Source organism: Bos taurus, chromosome 6 (genome assembly GCF_002263795.3).
Source record: "Bos taurus isolate L1 Dominette 01449 registration number 42190680 breed Hereford chromosome 6, ARS-UCD2.0, whole genome shotgun sequence".
NCBI classification, from domain to species: Eukaryota; Metazoa; Chordata; class Mammalia; order Artiodactyla; family Bovidae; genus Bos; species Bos taurus.
Genome location: NC_037333.1, coordinates 98664179 through 98686081, shown reverse-complemented (window position 1 = coordinate 98686081; position 21903 = coordinate 98664179). Strand labels below are relative to the sequence as shown.

The following is a 21903-nucleotide window of genomic DNA, read 5'->3' as shown; positions in this document are numbered from 1 at the left end:
TTAAATTTGGGTAAATCAAATTCTTTCTGGGGCTCAGGTTTCTGGTCTGCAAAAGGTAGATAATAACTTTAATACCCTCAGATAGTTGCTATGAATGTAAAATGTTAAACAACATGTTGTAGAAGCATAGGGAATCTTCTTAATATACAATAATATCATGTGTTACTCTTCCCTGAAATTAAAAAATATATAGATATAATTCAAAAGACTAAAAGTATGTAGAAGAACAAGACAAAAATGACAGATGAATATCCAAAAACATGTTTGTAAGACATCAAAACAATTTTTTACTTTCCTGAGTTTGCTCAGTTCAGTTCAGTTCAGTTGCTCAGTCATGTCCAACTCTGCAACCCCATGGACTGCGGCACGCCAGGCCTCCCTGTCCATCACCAACTCCTGGAATTTACTCAAACTCATGTCCATTGAGTCGGTGATGCCATTCAACCATCTCATGCTCTGTCGTCCCCTTCTCCTTCCACCTACAATCTTTCCCAGCATTTGCTAGATAGGGTATTTAACAGCACTGTTAGGTACATATTGTCGGCCCCACTTTAGGGAAAATGAAAATGAAGTTGAGAGATGATACATTCATTAAGTTATTCAACATATATTTATCAAGTACCTCTAATTCAAGCCCTGAAAGTTAAGTTCCTTTCCAAGGCAACACAATAATGAGGCAGCAAAATCCGGATTCATTCCAGGTCTGAGCCCCAAAGCCCACTTTAACAGAAATGATAACAAAGTGTCCAGAAGCTGTAAAAGGAACATTAGAGCTCATATATTCACAACCCTCTATTTCAAGCAGGACTAAATATAGAAGAATCTTTGCATGAGTAATAACTAAAGTGAGGGCATTGACATGTTGTTGATGATATTTCCAGATGATATAACCAGCACATTGGATGACAAAGTAGAACCCATTAATTAAGCTTAATAATTATTTACTGCTAAGCTAGGATAAGCCAGGTAATATGCTAGGTGACCGTGGAGATAAAAACAGGAGTCAAATATGTCCCGGCCCCAGAGAAGCTCAAGAGATAATAGGGGAAAGAGACACAGAAGAGGACAAAGGCATTGAAGGACAGCTGGGGATCATCCTTGACCAACTTGTGTCTCAGCATAGAAGAGAGAGCCTCTGGGTAAAAGCCTATATGTATTGTTTTTATTTTTTTAATTTCTTTTTATTAACATATAGTTGATTCAGGGCTTCCCTGGTGGCTCAGACAGTAAAGAAACTGCCTGCAATGCAGGAGACCCAGGTTCGATCTCTGGGTCAGGAAGATCCCCTGGAGAAGGAAATGGCAACCCACTCCAGTATTCTTGCCTGGAGAATTCCATGGACAGAGAAGCCTGGTGGGCTACAGGCCATGAGGTCACAAAGAGTCAGACACGACTGAGGGACTAACACACACTTCAGTTGATTTACAATACTGTTATACAGCAAAGTGATTCAAGTTATATATATCTATAAATTCTTTTTTTAATATTCTTTTTCCCACTATGTTTTCTCATAGGATATTTCTTTTTAATTGGAGTACAGTTGCTTTACAGTGTTATGTTAGTTTCTGCTGTACAACAACAGGAATCTAGCTAAAAGAATACATATATGCCCTCCCTCTGGAGCTTCCTTCCCAGCCTCCCCATCCCATCCCTCTAGGTCATCACAGAGCACTGAGCTGAGTTCCCTATGTTATACAGTAGCTTCCCTGAGAGAGTTACACTAACATACTCACACTACCATGTCTTGTTCTTTTTAATGTGTGTGGAGAGCGGGAGGACACTGACATTTCAATGAGCTGAAGCAAGTAAATTTTGTGTATCCTACAGGCACAAATACATGGGAACTGGGTGAAACTCAAGTTGTATTAAAAACAATCAATCTTTGATAGTATATACTAACATTGGATCAGCATGTTTCCGTTTCCCAAACACATACCCCTTCCACATAAAAATTCTATAACTTACCAAAAAGCCTTGATAAATTCCCTTTCAAAAAATGGAGATACAGAAATTCTATTCTTTCTTCACTTTTCTTCTCCATACAAAAACAATGCTCATTAACCCATTCTTCTCAAGATTGTCAATATCAAGAGTGTCATGTTTAACTGTTTTCCATTGGAGGTGGGGGGTGTAAAGGAGAAAATATATGCCCCCCTCCTTTTTTAATATTCTGAAAGGTACATGGCAGGCATCTCAGAAAAATGAATCACATTTCAGTATGAAGATTCAGGATTATCAGTAAACTTGATGAAAGCTAAATTCTCTTTCCCAAGCATAATTGCCATATAGGAGCTTTTCGCTCCCCCTATTCTCAGTTTTTCATTACTATTCACACAGCAGCTAGCACGCTACAGAGCAGGAAGGCATATTTAATCTCTGAAGTTTAAACTTTGTTAAAATGCACATCACCATACATATTAAAATCTTAGGTTCTTCTGGCTCCCAAATGCATAGGGGAACTAGGCTTGAAATTAAAGATTGAAAAGGAAAGTGCAGTAAATTGTCCTGCCTCTCACTCTGTCATATATTCATCAGGATAGAGCTGCACGACAAATTCAGTGAAATAAAATGAGTTTTTATAACTCAGTGGGAGTTCTAGAAGAGCACCCGAACAGAACATTTGTTGTGGACATTTGGAAAGACTTAGTTTCTTAGTTCCAAAGCACTGATGTCCCAAAGTTCTATGAATATGAATGAAGAGTAACCACATCAAGGGGCAAATGGGCCTCTAACATTCCTTTCCCCTTTCCTTCTTTCCCACCAAATGGTCCTTTCAATGCCTCTTGAACAACTCAAGCAAATGTCTCATGTTTTGTGTCCTGAACTTGGAATTATACTTGCTAACTTAATTTCATATGGAAGGCTTGAGAACTGGAGATGCCTCAAGTCACTGATTACTTCAGTGGAAACTTCCATGCCTGGACTGGAATGAACTGATCCAGGCCTAGCAAGAATAGCGACTGAAGACTGTCTCAAAGCAAATGTCAGCCACTGGTGAGTGTCAAAGGTTGGTACATGAACAGCAGGAGCTTGTTCAGGAAAGGAATCCACATTGAAGAGAAGAGAATGAACACCAATGGAAGGGTCTGGTGGGGTCTGGTGGGGTCTGCATAGGGTCTGGTGCTTTGTTGCATTAGATCATTCAATTCTTACAACTCCTTGAGGTTAACAGTATTATATGCTCTTTACAAAGTAGTCAGTTGAATCAACAAATATTTTTTGAGCATCTATTACATACCATATATTGTTTATAGGTAAACTAGACTATAAGGTCCCCTACATTATTGAGCTTCACTGAATCATATAATTTTGAAAGGCTTTAAATCTATAAAACATTCATACTTATATGTTACTAAAAGGCTATCACATCAGTACCTCAATACCCCTAATAGCCTGATATCATTCAATATTTTTGAAATGCTTTGTCAACTCTAAAGCAAATATGAGCTTCATTTTTAGATATTATTAATATAATAGAATGTTCCTTATCTGGAAAGTGAAGGTAAGAATACTTACACGGTCTTTGAGGTTACAGGAGATAGCATATATACATTTATAAGCTCAACAAATATTATTTGCCCTCTATTTCACTTCCTTTCCCTTGAATTTATTTAAACACCACTTACCACTAAATAAAATGCAATACAAATAGCATTTATTTTGGCTTCCCATGAAGAGAGAGTAATACATTTCTAAAGTAATGAAAAGATGTCTCTTTAAAAGATCTTTTCCATGATGCAATTCCATTGCCTGGCATCCATGAACAGCATTAGAGAGAAACTATATTGAATCTAACAAAATACTTTATGCATCTATGAAAAGTAAAAGTCACTCAGTTGTGTCCAACTCTTTGTGACCCCATGGCCGATACAGTCTATGGAATTCTCCAGGCCAGAATACTGGAGTGGGTTGCCATGCCCTCCTCCAGGGGGTCTTCCCAACCCAGGGATCAAACCCAGGTCTCCCACGTTGCAGGCAGACTCTTTATCTGCTGAGCCACAAGGGAAGCTCAATCTATATGAATCTATACCATTCTGTTATCTATTAAAAATAGGCAAAATTATAGACCAGCTTCATTGCAGCAAACTTTTATGAAAGTCTTCTCCACATTCTTCTTCTAGTATATCTAAAACTTATAGTTTTAAGAAAGGGATAAGAAAGAAAACAGCAATATTTTATAAGACATCAAAAAGAGTCATTGATGAAACTATATAGAAATATTTAGTAATAAAACTATGCTGAACTTACTAATGTACATGGTGTTTTCATTTTTCTCTCTCTGCTTTCTCATTTCTGCCAAAGACAGTACAGGATATGGAACAATATATGATTAAAAAGTGTCCAGCAGATGGTGATAGAGAAAGGCTTTACTTTTCTCTAGGTTTTCGACTTAGAATTCTCCCACCAATTACCAAGATGCTGGGAGTACTGTTCCTTTACCAGTTTTGCTACTTTCCCAGCAGTTTTTAACGACAGCTTAATATTTACCAGTATTTTCTTCTTCTTCTTCTTCTTCTTCTTCCTGGCTAATTCTATCAAAGAAAATTCCAAAAGAGAAGGCAGTCTTAAAATAATCCCCTTACTATAAATCAACAAACCTATAGGATCTTATTATCCAAGCAACACTTTTCCAAACTTCCCTAAAGTCCAAAAACAAGTCTATTGAGTGTTTTAGTCTTTAAGAGACAGCACTGAGCACTTTTTATTCTTGCAATAAGTAGCCACAGTAGAGATGGAAATAATTTGTCCCAAAAAGGTCTTTATCCTGATTTCCAAAGTCTTTTCAACATCCAGTTTCAAAGATGAAATATAATTGCCCATAATTACCTGTGTTTCGTGATGATGTTCCCAGAAGAGTGTAAATAACAATCTTGACATAGCCCTGTGACCATATATATACATTACTGCTTGTCTTTCTGCCTGTTCTTCAACTATGGCATGAGAGAACCAGTAGACCGTGGGTTCTCCACAGGAGACAATTCCTACCTGATCCCACACCTCCATTCTCCCTACCTTTGGACATTTCGAGGAGTCCAGAGACTTTTTCAGTTGTAACAACTGGGGAGTGCTAGTGACATCTAGTGGGTAGAGGCTAGGGATGCTTCTAAACAATGCCCAGGACAAATTCCACAACAAAGAATTATCTGACACAAAAACCAGTAGTGCTTAGGTGAGGTGTTAGAGGATCTGCAAAGACACTTTCAAGTTTGAATTTTACAAATTTAATAGGTATATTATGCATACTATATGACTTGTATTAAAACCAAATTTTTAGAGTAAATAAATCTCAAATTAATTTTAAAGTTCTAAACAACGAGGAGCAAACACAATAACTCAGCGAGTAGCCAATTAAGCAATATGTATTAAGTATCCACAGTAAACCTGTAGCACTTGAGCAGGAAAAGATCTTAAGGTGTAGTTCCAAATGAAATAAAAAGTCAGTTATTGTGGGCCTGGTGTAGAATAACCTCACTGGAGAACTGCTAGAAGACCAACAATCTTTGATCAACAATATGACTTCAATCCAGACTAAAGCAAGACAGTGGTGAAGAGCTAGTTCTTCTAGCAGAGAGTTTTATAAGGATTTTCAAACGATTTATTTCTCAAAGGAACTGGGAGGCAGTGGATGGCAGCAGCAGCAAAGGCTCAGACTATTCCCAACTCTCCCATTAAAAGAGCCAGAGCAACTGTTAGCCAGATTAAAAACTCATGGACCACACTTACAACAAAACAAGGTGACAAGATATCCCCCTGTCGCCAAAATATCCAAACTATAAGCAAGTAGGAACAAGCTACCAACAGTCATAAAAAGAAACAGAGGAAAATAACAGAGGTTTATGGCCTGAAGACGGAGAAGGCAGTGGCACCCACTCAAGTACTCTTGCCCGGAAAATCCCATGGACGGAGGAGCCTGGTAGGCTGCAGTCCATGGGGTCGCTAAGAGTCAGACACAACCGAGCGACTTCACTTTCACTTTTCACTTTCATGCATTGGAGAAGGAAATGGCAACCCACTCCAGTGTTCTTGCCTGGAGAATCCCCCGGGACAGGGGAGCCTGGTGAGCTGCCATCTATGGGGTCGCACAGAGTCGGACACGACTGAAGCGACTTAGCAGCAGCAGCATGGCCTTAAGACAGGAGTCCCTCCAAACAGCTAGTAAGTATTACTGGAAACTGTGGCAGGCCGGTTCGAAAGTAGTTACTGACACTCTGATGATTTGGCTCATTTCAGCTGTACATATGTACAAGGCTTAAGCAACAACCTAAAAAAGCTCGAGCTATCCTGCTACTGTGCACACATGAAGCTCATCATCCGGAAATCCCTCCCAGAACAGGCTGTGATACTGAGCAGTGAAATTAAAATTAAGCATGACAGGGACAAAGACATGAAATTGTCCAGATGATAGTGGGTCCAGGGAAAAATACCAAGAAATCTCAGTAATCAAGCTCTCATGTTTTTTAATACTACATGAAAATAAGCAAACAATAAAGCAGAAAGAGAGAGTTCTGTAAAGGTACATCAAGTTCTGTCAAGTCTCATTTTAATGCTTCTGAAAAACTAAATTTATATAAAAATGATCAGCAAAAAAGTATTGAGGTCTATGTTTTGTATTAGTTACCATAAGAGAATATATAATAAGGAGCAGAATAACAGTCCTATGGTCCAGACAGTCCAAATAACTTTGTTCAATAATGGAAATATTATATACCTATGCCTTCCAACAAGTAGCCATTAGACATATGTGGCTATTGACTAGTGAGTCTGAAGATCCAGATGTTTAACTTTATTAAAATTTGATTAATTTAATTTAAATAGCTCCATGTGGCTAGTGAATACCATATTGGACAGCACAACTACAATGAAAGCATGCAAAAAGACTTCCTCAAAAACAGATCAAGACAGTAACAAAATATCTCAAAGTAAGTTAAAGGCATTCATAAAATCATGTAATATGAAAAAGTAACATAAATAAAAATTGGAATAACTCAAAGCTGAGATTATAACACTAAGAAATAGAAACTAAGAAAAATTATTTTAGAAATGAAGACTAAATTAAAAGAAAACAAGAGCAAATAAACACTACAAATAATATGCAAAGAGAAATAGAAGATGAGAAGGAGAAAAAAATTTAAATCAAAACTAAATGAATAAAGAGAGGAAAGTGATTTGGGAAAATAAAACAGCTACCAAAGAGTGGCTAAAAATACCCAACATACAAATCGCAGGAATATCTGAAGAAGAAAACCAATGTTGACAAGTATTAAAACAAATTCTAAAGACTATAATTGAAGAATGAGTTCCTGAAATAAAAAAGACTTGAAACCATTTGTTGAAAATTGACCTATCATGTGATATTTCAACAACAATATTTTATGTCAAAGGAAAATGAAAGTCACTCAGTTGTGTCCGACTCTTTGCGACCCCATGGACTATACAGTCCATGGAGTTCTCCAGGCCAGAAAACTGGAGTAGGTAGCCATTCCCTTCTCCAGGGGATCTTCCCAACCCAGGGATCATACCCAGATCTCCTGCGTTGCAGGCAGATTCTTTACCAGCTGAGCCACCAGGGAAGTCCATGTTTTCAAAAACTGACCTTAAATTATAAAAAAGACAGACAGTAAGCAATAATAATTCATTTACTATTGTCTTCATAAATGCTTCTTGAGGAGTCAGAGAACAAGCTTCAAACAAGCAAGATGACTAGAAACTAATGGAAAACATTAAATATATAGCTACTTATAGAATTAAGATTTAGTGAGGATTAAAAGGAGGGATTCTAGCATGTGATGGTTATATGATCTGATATTGCAGATTCAGTAAAACCACTAGAAAATGTGGGGAGAATGGGACTAACACCAGGCTTCCTCCAGTGGCTCAGAGGTAAAGAATCTGCCTGCAATGCAGGAGATGCAGTTTCAACCCTGGGTCGAGAAGATCCCCTGGAGGAGGAAACGGCAACCCACTCCAATATTCCTGCCAGGAAAATCTTATGGACAGAGGAGCCTGGCGAGCTACACTCCATAATGTTGCCAAGAGTTGGACATGACTGAGTGACTTAGTAGAAAGTGGACCACTGGCCAAAGGTGAAATTATTTAACTCTAACAGGATAAGCCTTGCAATGGATTTAAAATAATCAAGTATATTTAAATTATATTTGAAACCCATGAGTTTTCCTAAGAATCGAATTATCTTGAATACTGGATAAACACAAAGACCATTTTATATGAATAGAGAGTTGCTAACATCACAAAAGAACAAAAACTAGATTTGGTGTATTTTCTCTGCCCACAATGTGGGAGACCCAAATTTGATTCCTAGGCTGGGAAGATCCCCTGGAGAAGGGAATGGCAACCCACTCCAGTATTCTTGCCTGAAGAATTCCATAGACAGAGGAGTCTGGTGGGCTACAGTCCATGGGGTCACAAAGAGTTGGACACGACTGAGTGACTAACTCTTTCACTTTGGTAAAATAACACAATGCCAAGGGGATTGAACCTGAGTTCTACACATGTTAAATTGAAGAGATAGATGGATAGGTAAAATAATAAAACCATACACTAAGAATTCTAAAGTGACTTTAAGCTTCAAAACTGTATAATTCTCTTGTAACATTAGTTGATGAGCAGGGCCTGAGATGAGATGAGTCCCCAAAGAAAAGAAGTTATTGTACTCCTGCCTACCCTGAGGAACTGATACGTTTTCTCCTTATGGACAGGGCAACTGACAGTGCTTCGCTCTGACCTCATCGTTGGGTAACGACAAGTTTGTTCTTTTTTGTATGTTTGTGTCTAACTTGTGCCATTGTGACTTCCTTCTCAACCTCTTGGGCATGCCTATCTACTGAGCATACATAGTGAAGAATTAGAAAGGAAACAAAGGGTGAAACCTGAGTGTGGCCTGAACGCATAGATGTGGTGTTAACCTTCACTCTACAAAGAAATGAAGCATAAGAAGAAAAAGCAGAGAATGGGAGATGAGAGCTAGTCTACATGTATATGCATTGCCTATACCGGTCACCAACTTATCACCCAGCTTCGTCCCTTCTGCACCCAACTTATCCAAGTGCGCTGATGCATAATATTCTTTCATGAAAAATAGTACCGGTTTTATACTATTATATGACTAACTTCATTCAAAGGACCTGTAATTAGTGTCCATAGAAAACCATTATATTTAGAAGGAATCATATATTTTAGGGGCTTCCCCCGTGGCTCAGTGGTAAAGAACCCACCTGCAACGCAGGAGACACAGGTTCCATCCCTGGGTCAGGATGATCCCCTGGAGGAGGGCATGGCAACCTACTCCAGTATTCTCGCTAGGAGAATTCCATGGACAGAGGAGCCTGGCAGGCTATAGTCCATAGGGTCTCAAAGAATTGGACATGACTAAAGCAAATGAGCACGCATGCATACTATCTAGGCAAAAAAGAAAAGAAGAACCATAACATTTGATTTGGGTAAAGACCAGATTTCCTTCAGTAAGAAATCATACTATTTCCTCTGTTGAATAGAAACTACATTTTAAAATTCTCCTTCTGCTGAGCTACAGTATATCACATGAACCTAACAATCAACACAGCATTTCAGTTGTTTCCTTATTTTTCTGGCCTTTTCTTGATACTTGTTTAAAAATCTCCTTGTATTAGCCTCCTGAGCCTGTTGGAGTAATATTATGAAGCAAATGACCAGACATAATGACTTTCCAAGGTCCTTGTGCTTCCTTATTAACATTCAGTTAGCATAAGTCCTGACTTTATTATTGACTACATTGAATACACAAGACACTGACCTCTGCCATCTGTAACTAAATCTCTTCCTGCAGATCTATCAGAATAGTTTCATATATGGAGCAAGCAAGAGAAAACAAAGCAGCAGCCACTTATCTTTTCCGTCCCTAGAAACTTTAACACACTCACATCTGCAATCCAAAAAAGCAAAGAAAACCCCCTTTGCATTAATTACTATAAAATCTAGAGTGAGGGTTGGAGCATAACCAAGAAGGAAAATTCAAGACAACAACCCCAGATTCATCTTCCTAAACTAAGGAAAGACCACTGAATAAATAGATATTTCTGCCTGTCACAGAGCAAAATGACCAGCATATATAATTTATTGTTGTTGAATCACTAAGCCATGACCGACGCTTGCGACCTCATGGACTGTAGCCCACCAGGCTCCTCTGTCCATGGGATTTCTCAGGCAAGAACACTAGAGTACAGGTTGCCATTCCCTTCTTTAGGGAATCTTCGTGATCCAGGGATCAAACCCAAGTCTCCTGCACTGCAGGTGGAGTCTTAACCATTGAACCACCAGGGAAGCCCAACCTAAAGTAATACCACTGAATAAACAAAATCAGATATTCCTGCCCAACACACAGAAAAATAACCAGCATATTTAATGTATTACAAAGCCTTAAAATCAACTGATAAGACCCAAGGAAGGCTTTGACTGGATAATAATGACCTTAGCCTGTGTGAATATGGGAAATGTGATGATTTCAGATTGTTTTACATTCCCATTTATCCTCATACACAATCATACTCACAGAAGGGCTGATGACACTTTCTGAGTAAAGTATAAGATGCTAATTGTATACCCTGGCCTTGAAGTTTTTGGTGAGCCCAGAAAGGGAAGCCAGGAAACAACTATGATACGATACCCTGAGCTTTAGCTGTGTCTTGATTCTGCCACAAACTTTGTGATGGAAAGTGACTCCAATTCCTTTCATCTCCATTTTTTTACTTGACAAATAATAGGATTTTAGATGATCTCATGCCGACATGAGCCATTTATGTAGAAATTTATCACCATTCTTTTTTTTTTTTCCTTGCCTCTACTAAATTGGATTATGCTTTTCTGGCATTACAGAAGCATACGATCCCATATATTATCTCTGCTACCAGACGTGAAATGATTTGGTCACATCTCAATTTTCAGAGATGGTAAAATAGAAAACCATGCCAATACAGGCTGTTGAAAGGGTGCAATTTCTCCTAGTATATTTAATTGAGCTTTTAATGGGGGAAAAAACAGAAGGAAAGGCAAAGACAGAAATGTGAGTAAGAAACCATGATTTGACCCAAATCTGGTGTATTCTAACATCGACCATCACTTATTCTTATACTTCAGGAAAACTGAGGCTTATCTGCTTCCTTCACCCCATTCCTTTGCCAGTCTACTTGACAAGCTAACAAATACAACTCAGAGCTGTAGAGTTGTAATCACATTTAGCTGTTAACACAGCTCTTTGAATTCAATTAGATCTGTACGTATGGATATGTATTCATGTATTATTACCATGTACTGATAAGATAACTAAATTTGAAGGAGATTAAAGATTTCTAAAAATTTATATGTCTGGGAAAACACTGAGAGGAGATCTCAAACCGGGTTTGGGGACTATAAATTCCCAATGTCTTTTTATTCCATAGCATGTCACACTGACTACCCCAACCTCACAATAGAAATTCTTAGGAAAAAGAATTCCTCATCTTAGAGAAAAGAATCTATCTCCTTCCTAGATTCATGTCAAAGAAATCCAAGACATGAGGGAGAGAGGTTAATGACTTCAGAAATAACTTGTGTACTACAGTACAATACTGAAAGAGAATCAGTGAAAGACAAGCAAGTTGCAAATTAGGAGAAAAAAAAACAAGAAATTTGCATTAGTTGGCTATGTGTAAGCGGGAACTATGAAAAGATCACAAACTATGTTGAACATCTTCCCATGGAAGATGTTCCTCAACTATATTCCATTCCATTAAAATGTAAGAAGAAACAAGAAGAATTTAAATCAAATGTAAACATAACTTTAACAACTTATTCTTATTATAAAATTAATGCATGCTTAATCTTCTGAAAGTTAAAAATACAAACAAACAAACAAAAAAATATTACAACCCCCCATGATGTCTTCAACTCCCAACGATCATGATGATGTTGGTATGGGTCCTCTCTGGCTTTGCTTTCTATGCATAAAAACGTATTCTTTTTTCGGTACTCTACATAGAATTTAATAAGTGTTCTTTTTTCATAGCAATTCGATGTGACCATTTGTCTATATTACTGAGTATTTGATAACAGTATCTAAAGGGCTACTACAATGTATTCTGTTACCTGAGTACGCTAAAATTTAGCCAGTTTCATACTGCGTTGTGATACGTGATGAATATTTCACTGTGGTTTTAATTTGCATGTATTTATCTATCAGTTAGTGTAAATTCTTTTCCATATGTGCATTAAACATATGTAAGTCTTCTTTTATGAATCACTAATTTATATTCAAGAAAGAAATCTTTGGAAATGGTATACTACAGTAAGTCTGAATTGTAGGAATTATTTTTTCTGGAATTCTTTAATATAATGATCTAAAAAGTTCTAGGAAAACTCTGAAAACAGATGGAATAAACTAGATAAATACTTAAGATCCCTATCAAGCCTAAGTTTCATTTGTTTATTCATTTAATACTTTGCTGATGGCACCGCACTTCATCTAATCTACATTTGTATAGTTTTCACATGCAATATTTTATCTGATCCTCACAGTAACACTATGAGAGGGACTATTGACCCAGCTCTATGAATGGCTTCAAGAAGCACAAGAATTCCTTCAATTGAACAAATAATTAATGTGTTTATACACAAGTACATTTGTTTACCAGAGAACGACCTGTAGCTTTCATCAGAACCTTGAAGGCTGAGAATCAATGCCTTGTGAGAAAGAGAAGGAAACTCTTTTTTAGCTCATTTTAAAGTAGGAAAAAAGATCCCCTCCTTAAAGTTAATTTCCTTGTCTAAAGTCTCAAGGATAATAAGCAGTGGACTGAGGACCAGCTCGAGTTCCAAGTTCAGTGCAATGCCTGCTGTACCTTAAGTGCATAGAGGAGTTGTACAGATGTCACACATCATTCTTGTCTCAAGAGCATAATGGCTACTATAAGAGCCAAGACTTACATGTGAAAAGTTAAAGCAAAGAATATCACATTCCAATATGAGATTTCTTAAGACCTATTGCCAGATAATAAGTCATTTGAATTGCAGAAATTATCTGAAAATTTCAGAGTAGCCTTTATATATAGGAGAAGATCTAGATCTGAAATTTAGTAAGATGAACAGGAGGAAAGGGAATTTGTGAAGAGGAGGAAGAAATGTAAGACCATAGGTCCAAGAGTGGGTTTGTGTCTGTTCCACGGGCATTCGGTAGACTATTGTGACTTTGGGGAAGAATTTATACATAGACATGATATGCTGAGTGTTGGAACCACTCAGTGGAAGTTTGTATTCTGGGCCTAACATTTGCTTGTTGTATTACATCAGAAAAGCTATTCAACAAACCTAAGTTGCCCCTTATTCACCTGGAAAATAAGGATGATAGTACTGACCTTGAAGGGAAGTTTTAATGAAATTGCCAGAGAAGCATATGACATAGCACTTTTGATACAGCAGAGTCTCTCTATACACACCCACCCCCAAGAAAAACATACATTTGAAAAGGTTAGTTGAGACTAGATTTTTGCGAACATTGAATGCAAGGCTGAGAGTTTAAAAAATCTCTTAAGATTCGTTGCACTGAATGGCAATGATACAATACAAACAGTATTTTACAAAGATTACTTTTGACATATGGGGGCATTGATCGGTTAAAAAGTGGAGAGAAATGGAGTTGAGAAGAATAGCCAAGTGACTGTTTAAACGTTCCAGGCCTAAGAAGTAGTAATGTCTGATTTTAATGCTAACATGAAGACTAGAAAGACAGGTACAAACAAAAAGAGGTACTTTGAGGGATTTGTTTGGCTGTGAACAAAAAAAGAAGGAGAAAAAAGATAACTGTGAGTGACAATCCTTAAGAATGTCCGAAATAAGAGCTAATTAGGAAAGGTGTTTTGTTTTAAACAAATTGCGTTTGATGTGAGAACAGAATGGCAGGTTTCAGCCAAAAACCACTCGAGTTAATGTAAGCAGAAAAATTTAAAACAGGGAGTTAAATGCTTCAAAATAACTAGAAACGCTAGAGAAGAGGATTCCAGGCTGGGCCTCTAGCAACAGCTACTAAAGAAATACTACTGAGCTGGTCTGCCATGGAAGTTGCTACCTGGGCCACTAAAAAGATGATAGGAACTCAGGACACTGCCTGGTAATTCTAGTGTCAAGAATCCACCAACATAACTGTGATCCAGAATCATGAAGCTGATGCAGTCACTACAATTGCTCTCCATAGCCACAAGCAAGTGACAACCCTGATCCAGTGTTGCAGAAAAGTTCAACGCGTGTCTGTAGCCCTGGTGGATAGCATCTCACTGCCAAAGCAGCTGGACCGTGGGCTCATTTCTGCCTTCCCAATCTCACAAGAACACATCTAGTAGGCAGAACCTAGTTTTAACCCAGGAGCCCAGCTACAAGATAATCTGGAAAATGCAGTGGTTTGTTTCTAATATTTTTTTTTAGTTTTCCAGACTCTGCATTTTAGGAAGGCCCAAGGGAACGCAGTTGGAATGGAGATAATACCAAGCTACTATGTCCACCATGAAGTTTCTGTGTAAATATCCAGGGTAATTGAATAAGTATGGCCAACATCCACAAGAGATTGCAGCTAAAGATAAAGGGTGTGTGTGTGCCTTTGTGCTAAGTCCCTTCAGTTGTGTCCAACTCTGTGCGACCCTGTGGACTGTAAGCCTGCCAGACTCCTCTGTCCGTGGGATTCTCCAGGCAAGAATACTGGAGTGGGTTGCCATGCTCTCCTCTAGGGGATCTTCCCGATATAGGGATGGAACCTGCATCTCTTCCATCTCCCACAAGGCAGGTTCTTTACCACTAGCACCACGTGGGAAGCCCAAAGATAAGGGTATTAGAGTAAAAAAGAGAGAGATTATATTTGACCTAATTTTCTGTTTAAATATCATATAGGAAGGAATGACAAAGCTCGAAAGACAACCGAAGTTTACAACTATCTGTACACAAATTATCGAATTTATCACAGAATGAATACCTTTAGATGTCCATCAGGGCAGGACCAAAAGGGCATGGGCCAAGGGCACCCAACCATTACCTACAAACAACTGACGCCACGTGTGATTTCAGAAACACTGGGACGTCCTGATGGCTAACTCCCCAACACCCTCCCACTCCATGAGATTAACCTAAACCAATTAAGCTAGTATTGTTCCCCTTGCAGGTAACTGTCTTAATAATGTACCAAAGAGTTCATTCTGGCCATTGTCACCAACAGTGACACTGCATGGCAGTGACGGGGGAAAGTTTCTCACTCATAGAGAGTGACAAAGTGAGAAAGGTATGCTCTCATGGTTCTTCTGGTCATTGTTGGTTTTGGATGAGACTTCTGGAACTGATGCTGTGATCCTGCCTGAGAATGAAGCCAAACAGTGGCAGAGGTCAGAGCCAAGAGAATCGCATAGGAAAAAACCTAGCACCCTAAAGAACTACTACACAAGGAACCCTACCCGTCCCTTGCATTCTTGCTCACTTGGGCAACGTGAGCAGAGTTTTCTGTTGTGTGTGCTCAGTCACCCAGTCGTGTCTGACTCTTTGTGACCCTATGGACTGCAGGCAACAAGGCTCTGCTCTCCATGGGATTTCCCAGGCAAGAATACTGGAATAGGTTGCCATGCTCTCATCCAGGGGTTCTTCCTGACCCAGGGATCTGTTACTCACAGTCAAAGACATCTTTGATTCCAGTACCACATTCCCCAGAACATTGTACTTTTGATTCTCAGCCAGTTTTCTCTAGCTTTCTAGTTTTCTCTGCAAATAATAATCTCTATATTTTAATGGTATAAAAATTATATGTATGGAATACCATTTGATAGCTGCCTTTATTCTTCAAGATTATTTTATTCAACTCAATTATTGAATTCAATTGAATGAAAAATTTCATATTATTCTCCAAGATTAAACTGAACTCTTGGTCTGGAAGGTCCTCTGGAGAAGATGGTTACGCACTCCAGTATTCTTGTCTGGAGAATCCCATGGACAGAGGAGCCTAGTGGGCTACAGTCCATGGGGTCACAAAGAATAGGACAGGACTCAGTGACTTTCACTTTCTTTCACTTTTCTAGGCCTTATCCCTGGATAAAATATTTACATCATGAAGGTAAGACACCAGAAGTCATGATCTGGCCCTGAACAGATTCTTACTTCATGCCCTCAGCTTAACTTAAGGCATACTATAACATCTTAAAACAAACTACTGCTTTAATTTTAAAGATCTTATTGAGAACAAAATTTCTGCATCTCCCATAAGGTTCAGGTAATAAATTTGTTTCAGACTTAATTACCAGGAACATTTGTCCTTTCTGAAGAACGTATGTTTTCCTTTTCAAAGATAATGAGAATATTTTATACAATCTCTTTTTTCTCCATCCTTGTCCCCAACCTCGTACCAACTTTTCCTAATTGTTACCATCCTGCTTGTTTTAGGCTTCCCCTTATTCTGCTCCCCTACTACACACACTTCATTGTATAGGATTCGAGTGGAAAACTACATATCCTTGAAGAACTGAAGTGTAAGCGGTAGGGTGAGGGTAAGAAAGACAGGAGGGCTACAAGAAGGGGGAAAAGTTTAGCAGAGAGAGTAGGGGAAGGAAAAAAAGGATGGAATAAATGGGAAAGGAAGAGAAGAGGGGAAGAAAGAGAGTACAAAAGAGAAGAAGGAAAGAGAAAAGCAAAGATAAAGAAAGCGAGATAGAGTCTCACTGGAGAAGAGTACCTCCCAGTTTGCATGGCGTCTATGCTGGTGCCTCCTCCTCCAATCCTGCTCGTTTAGAAGATGGTGAAATTCAATGATCAGGGAGACAGCAATTAAGAAACTGTCATGGAGGCAACCTAAATGTCCACTGACAGATGAATGGATGAAGAAGATTTGGTATAATGGAACGCTATTCGGCCATAAAAAGGAATGATATTGGGTCATCTGTAGTGACATGGATGAACCTAGAGACTGTCTTACAGAGGGAAGTAAGTCAGAAAGAGAAAAACAAATAACATATATTATCACATATATGTGGAATCTAGAAAAATGGTACAGATGAATTTATTTGCAGGGCAGGAATAGAGATGCAGACAGAGAGAATGGATGAGTGGACACAGAGGGAGGGGAGGGAATTGGGATGAATTGGGAGACTGAGATGGAAGTATGTGCACCGCCACGTGTGAAATAGATAACTAGTGGGAAGTTGCTGCACAGCATAGGGAGCTCAGCTCTGTGCTCTGCGATGACCTAGGTGACTGTGATGGTGGAGGGGTAGGGACGAGGGGTAGGTCCAACCGGGAGGGAATATATGTATACATACTGCTGGTTCACTTCATTGTTCAGCAGAAACTAACACGACATCGTAAAGCAACTATACCTCAATTTTTTAAAAAAGAAACTTTTCATAATCAAGCATTAGTAATAACTGTTAGAGAGAGGACATAAAACTCCCTCCTGTTTTCTAATTGAGTTGTCTTTCACACGTACCATACCAGGTGATAAGAAAACTCAGGAAAGGACATGCTCTACACAAGGCCTCTCATCCATGATGACTGGGGTTGAGGGATCAGAGGAGGCCCTACATTCTAGCCAATTAGCATAGTAGACCATTAGCCTGAGTCTGGTTATCAGGGGAAAGAAGTGATGACTCGGCGCTCAGAGAATCTGGCTGCCAGGATACAACAGGGGACAGAAAATAAGCAAACAGGCTGGAAGACCTTGGAGGAGAAACCTGAAAACCTGACAGGAGAGGGCAGGCAAAAGAAAGCACCCAGACTATTTATTTCCTACAACACATTAGTGGCCCGACTCAGCTAAACTAAGATGGCTTCTTAGTAGCAGAGATGAGTAAGATTTAACTTTTTAAAAATTAATTAATTTATTTTAATTGGAGGCTAATTACTTTACAATATTGTAGTGGTTTTGCCATACATTGACATGAATCAGCCACAGGTGTACATGTGTTCCCCATCCTGAACCCCCCTCCCATCTCCCTCCCCACACCATCCCTCTGGGTCATCCCAGGGCACCAGCTGAGCACCCTGTCTCATGCATCGAACCTGGACTGGCGATCTATTTCACATATGATAATATACGTGTCAATGCTTTTCTCTCAAGTCATCCCACCCTCGCCTTCTCCCACAGAGTCCAAAAGTCTGTTCTTTACATCTGTGTCTCTCTTGCTGTCTCACATATAGGGTCATCGTTACCATCTTTCTAAATTCCATATATATGCATTAGTATACTGTATTGGTGTTTTTCTTTCTGGCTTACTTCACTCTGTATAATAGGCTCCAGTTTCATCCACCTCATTAGAACTGATTCAAATGTATTCTTTTTAATGGCTGAGTAATACTCTATTGTGTATATGTACCACAGCTTTCTTATCCATTCATCTGCTGATGGACATCTAGGTTGCTTCCATGTCCTGGCTATTATAAACAGTGCTGCGATGAACATTGGGGTACACATGCCTCTTTCCCTTCTGGCTTCCTCAGTGTGTATGCCCAGCAGTGGGATTGCTGGGTCATATGGCAGTTCTATTTCCAGTTTTTTCAGGAATCTCCACACTGTTCTCCATAGTGGCTGTACTAGTTTGCATTCCCACCAACAGTGTAAGAGGGTTCCCTTTTCTCCACACCCTCTCCAGCCCTTATTGTTTGTAGAATTTTGGATAGCAGCCATTCTGACCAGTGTGAGATGGTACCTCACTGTGGTTTTGATTTGCCTTTCTCTGATAATGAGTGATGTTGAACATCTTTTCATGTGTTCGTTAGCCATCTGTATGACTTCTTTGGAGAAATGTCTGTTTAGTTCTTTGGCCCATTTTTTGATTGGGTCATTTATTTTTCTGGGATTGAGTTGCAGGAGCTGCTTGTATATTTTTGAGATTAATTCTTTGTCAGTTGCTTCATTTGCTATTATTGTCTCCCATTCTGAAGGCTGTCTTTTCACCTTGCTTATAGTTTCCTTCGTTGTGCAAAAGCTTTTAAGTTTAATTAGGTCCCATTTGTTTATTTTTGCTTTTATTTCCATTACTCTGGGAGGTGGGTCATAGAGGATCCTGCTGTGATGTATGTCGGAGAGTGTTTTGCCTATGTTTTCCTCTAGGAGTTTTATAGTTTCTGGTCTTACATTTAGATCTTTAATCCATTTTGAGTTTATTTTTGTGTATGGTGTTAGAAAGTGTTCTAGTTTCATTCTTTTACAAGTGGTTGACCAGTTTTCCCAGCACCACTTGTTAAAGAGACTGAAAAATATGAAATGCTTCATGAATTTGAGTGTCATCCTTGTGCAGGGGCCATGCTAATCTTCTCTGTATCATTCCAATTTTAATCAGCTGAATTTCCTGGCCAAACTGATAAACACCAATCCCAACCTGAGGATTATTTTTTCCTGTTAGCCATATTCAGTAAGGGAGATCCATTATCCTTTAGAAAATTCTACAAGATACACAGACGTCATTTACTATATCATACAGCACTGTGTTCAGTATCATGGTGAATCAAAAGAAAATCAGCCTTTGTTTTACCTGGAGGTTAAAAATCAGGCTGACTCCTGAAGGTGAATGTGGAGGATAAATGAACTCTCTAAGGTTTCACCAAAACTCCTCCTTTATTCACAATCAGGAATTGCCTTTAGAAAGTGAAGGCATGGTGACAGCTCACTTATTAACTGAAACTGCAATTCAGGGCCACAATCCTCCACTTCAAGTACTTCAGATGTTGCAATAAGACACCCTTACCTGCTCACCATAGGTGAGGAACACGTGAAAATACAAATCCCAGTTTTCTATATTAGGGCAAGAAGACAAGGTAAATATAGTCTGAACAATTCATTGCAATAATTTTCAAAGTACTAGGTTCTGTGTATTTAAAATTAAATATGGCAGGGGTAGGAGTTACTTTCCCAGTGGTCCAGTGGTTAAGATTTTGCCTTCCAATGCATGGGGTGTGGGTTTGATCCCTGGTCAGAGAGCTAAGATCCTGTATGCCTAAGATCCCACATACCTCATGGCCAAAAACCAGAATATAAAGCATAAGCAATATTGTAACAAATTCAATAAAGTCTTTAAAAAAAGATATTAAAATAATCTGGGCTTCCCTGGTGACTCAGATGGTAAAGAATTCGCCTGTAATGCAGGATCCCTGGGTCAGGAAGATCCTTTTGAGAAGGGACTGACTACCCACTCCTGTATTCTTGCCCAGAGAACTCCATGGACAGAAGAGCCTGGTGGGCTACAGTCCATGGGGTCACAGATAACAAAATTAAATTAAATGGAGGAAAGAAGATGAACATGGCAACTTAGGTAAGATGAATGATTTGGATAAGTTTTTAAACTCATCCAGCAACCTATAAAAAGAGACAAATGGACAGGTCACCAGGCTGATGGCAGGTAAGCACTAAAGAATGGATGGAGAACACAGGCCATACTGCTGATGCTGCTCTGTGCTGACTGACAGCACTGAGTGCCATTAGCAACATCACTGTTATCTCACCTTAAGTGAGACTGAAAACTACCCCAGGGAGGCGTGAAACCACTTAAGCAAATGTCAACAATGAGAATTCTTGGTCTATCTTGTTTGTTTTCATCTCCACCAAAGTTACATGAATAAAGTACTCTCTATTAAATGTCATGAGCGAAGAAGTAAAAGTTTGAGCCACATTACAAAACAAAGCCAAAAAAATTAGTAGACAAGAGAAATGTCTGCAGTCCAAATGAAAATTACAGTTACCAATAGTGCAAATCGATACAGAAAGCTATTGATAATAAACCCCAGATGACAATCAATTGATAAAATCTTAAGAACTCTGAATGAATAGAAATCTTAAAGTTTGTTTAAAAAGAAAGAAAGAAAATGACTTCATTGGGTAAATCAGATAACTATGTAGCTCATTTCAAAAAAGGAAATAAAATAAAATCTGACTTCTTAATCTTAATTTTAAATGGTTATATATATTCACCTTGGACTTGAGAGCAAAAGAAATGCTGATTCTAAAATAAACATTGCTGTCACATGTTGGTGATCCCATGGAAATATCGTGGGTTAGGAGGAGAGATAGGAAACCCAGATTTAATGCCCTTTGGGAAAACTAATGAACTGGTGATTTAACTCCAGAGACTAGAGAAACTGAAAACTCAACTCAAACTATAAAAAGAATACATCAGTGCTTTGTTCTCAAGTTTCTTTAGAAAGTAATTGCTTCTCCTGAAAGTAGTAAGTGCAAATGCATGGGATTCTTAAGAAACAATGAAATTTATACCTATGAATTTTATATTCCTTTATATTTTTGCCCCTGTAATATTTTTACATCCTCTTCCCAATCTGTGATTCTTGCGTTCCATATCACTTTTCAACTCAATAATTTAGGTTGAAAAAGATTCCCCAAAAATATATTAAAAATTCATTACAAATTTCCATTAACTATCTTAGAGGGGGAGCCTGTATTTCATTGACTGTAGTTTATGCAAATAGGATCAGAGGAATTAACATATTGGAAGGAGCTGACATTTGTCCTGATATATTGAATCGTTAGCATGACAGAATCACTTAAGCTGGATTCACTAACATCAGGTTTCCTCTCATTATTGACCCCTACAGAGTAGGCTCTGACAAGTGGAACTGCTGCAAAGTTCATTAATAATGTGGAATAAATCAATTGTTCAGGAAATACTGAAAACAGATGACACTGAACTCATGCATTTTGCAAGTTCAGCATAAATACATCCCCACCAAGGACACAGACTCTCTGCATGTCCTTTTCTGACCTACCCATGGAACCTGGTCTTCAGCCTCCCTTGTCCTCAAGCATCCCAGGGGGATACAACTCTTCCGTCCCCTGGGAACACAGCAGGCCAATGGACATTCAAAAAGAATAGCCTCAGGCCTGAAGAGAAAGGCCATGGAGGCGTCTAT

The 21903-nt window shown here is 38.7% G+C and overlaps 1 non-coding gene across 1 annotated transcript; it reads right to left on the bottom strand.

The window, feature by feature from the left end:
* Nucleotides 1–19238: 19238 nt before the first annotated feature.
* LOC112447214 (U6 spliceosomal RNA) lies at nt 19239–19348 on the bottom strand. The gene has a single exon (XR_003035316.1). It is a non-coding gene; the product is annotated as a U6 spliceosomal RNA (small nuclear RNA).
* Between the last annotated feature and the right edge of the window lie 2555 nt (nt 19349–21903).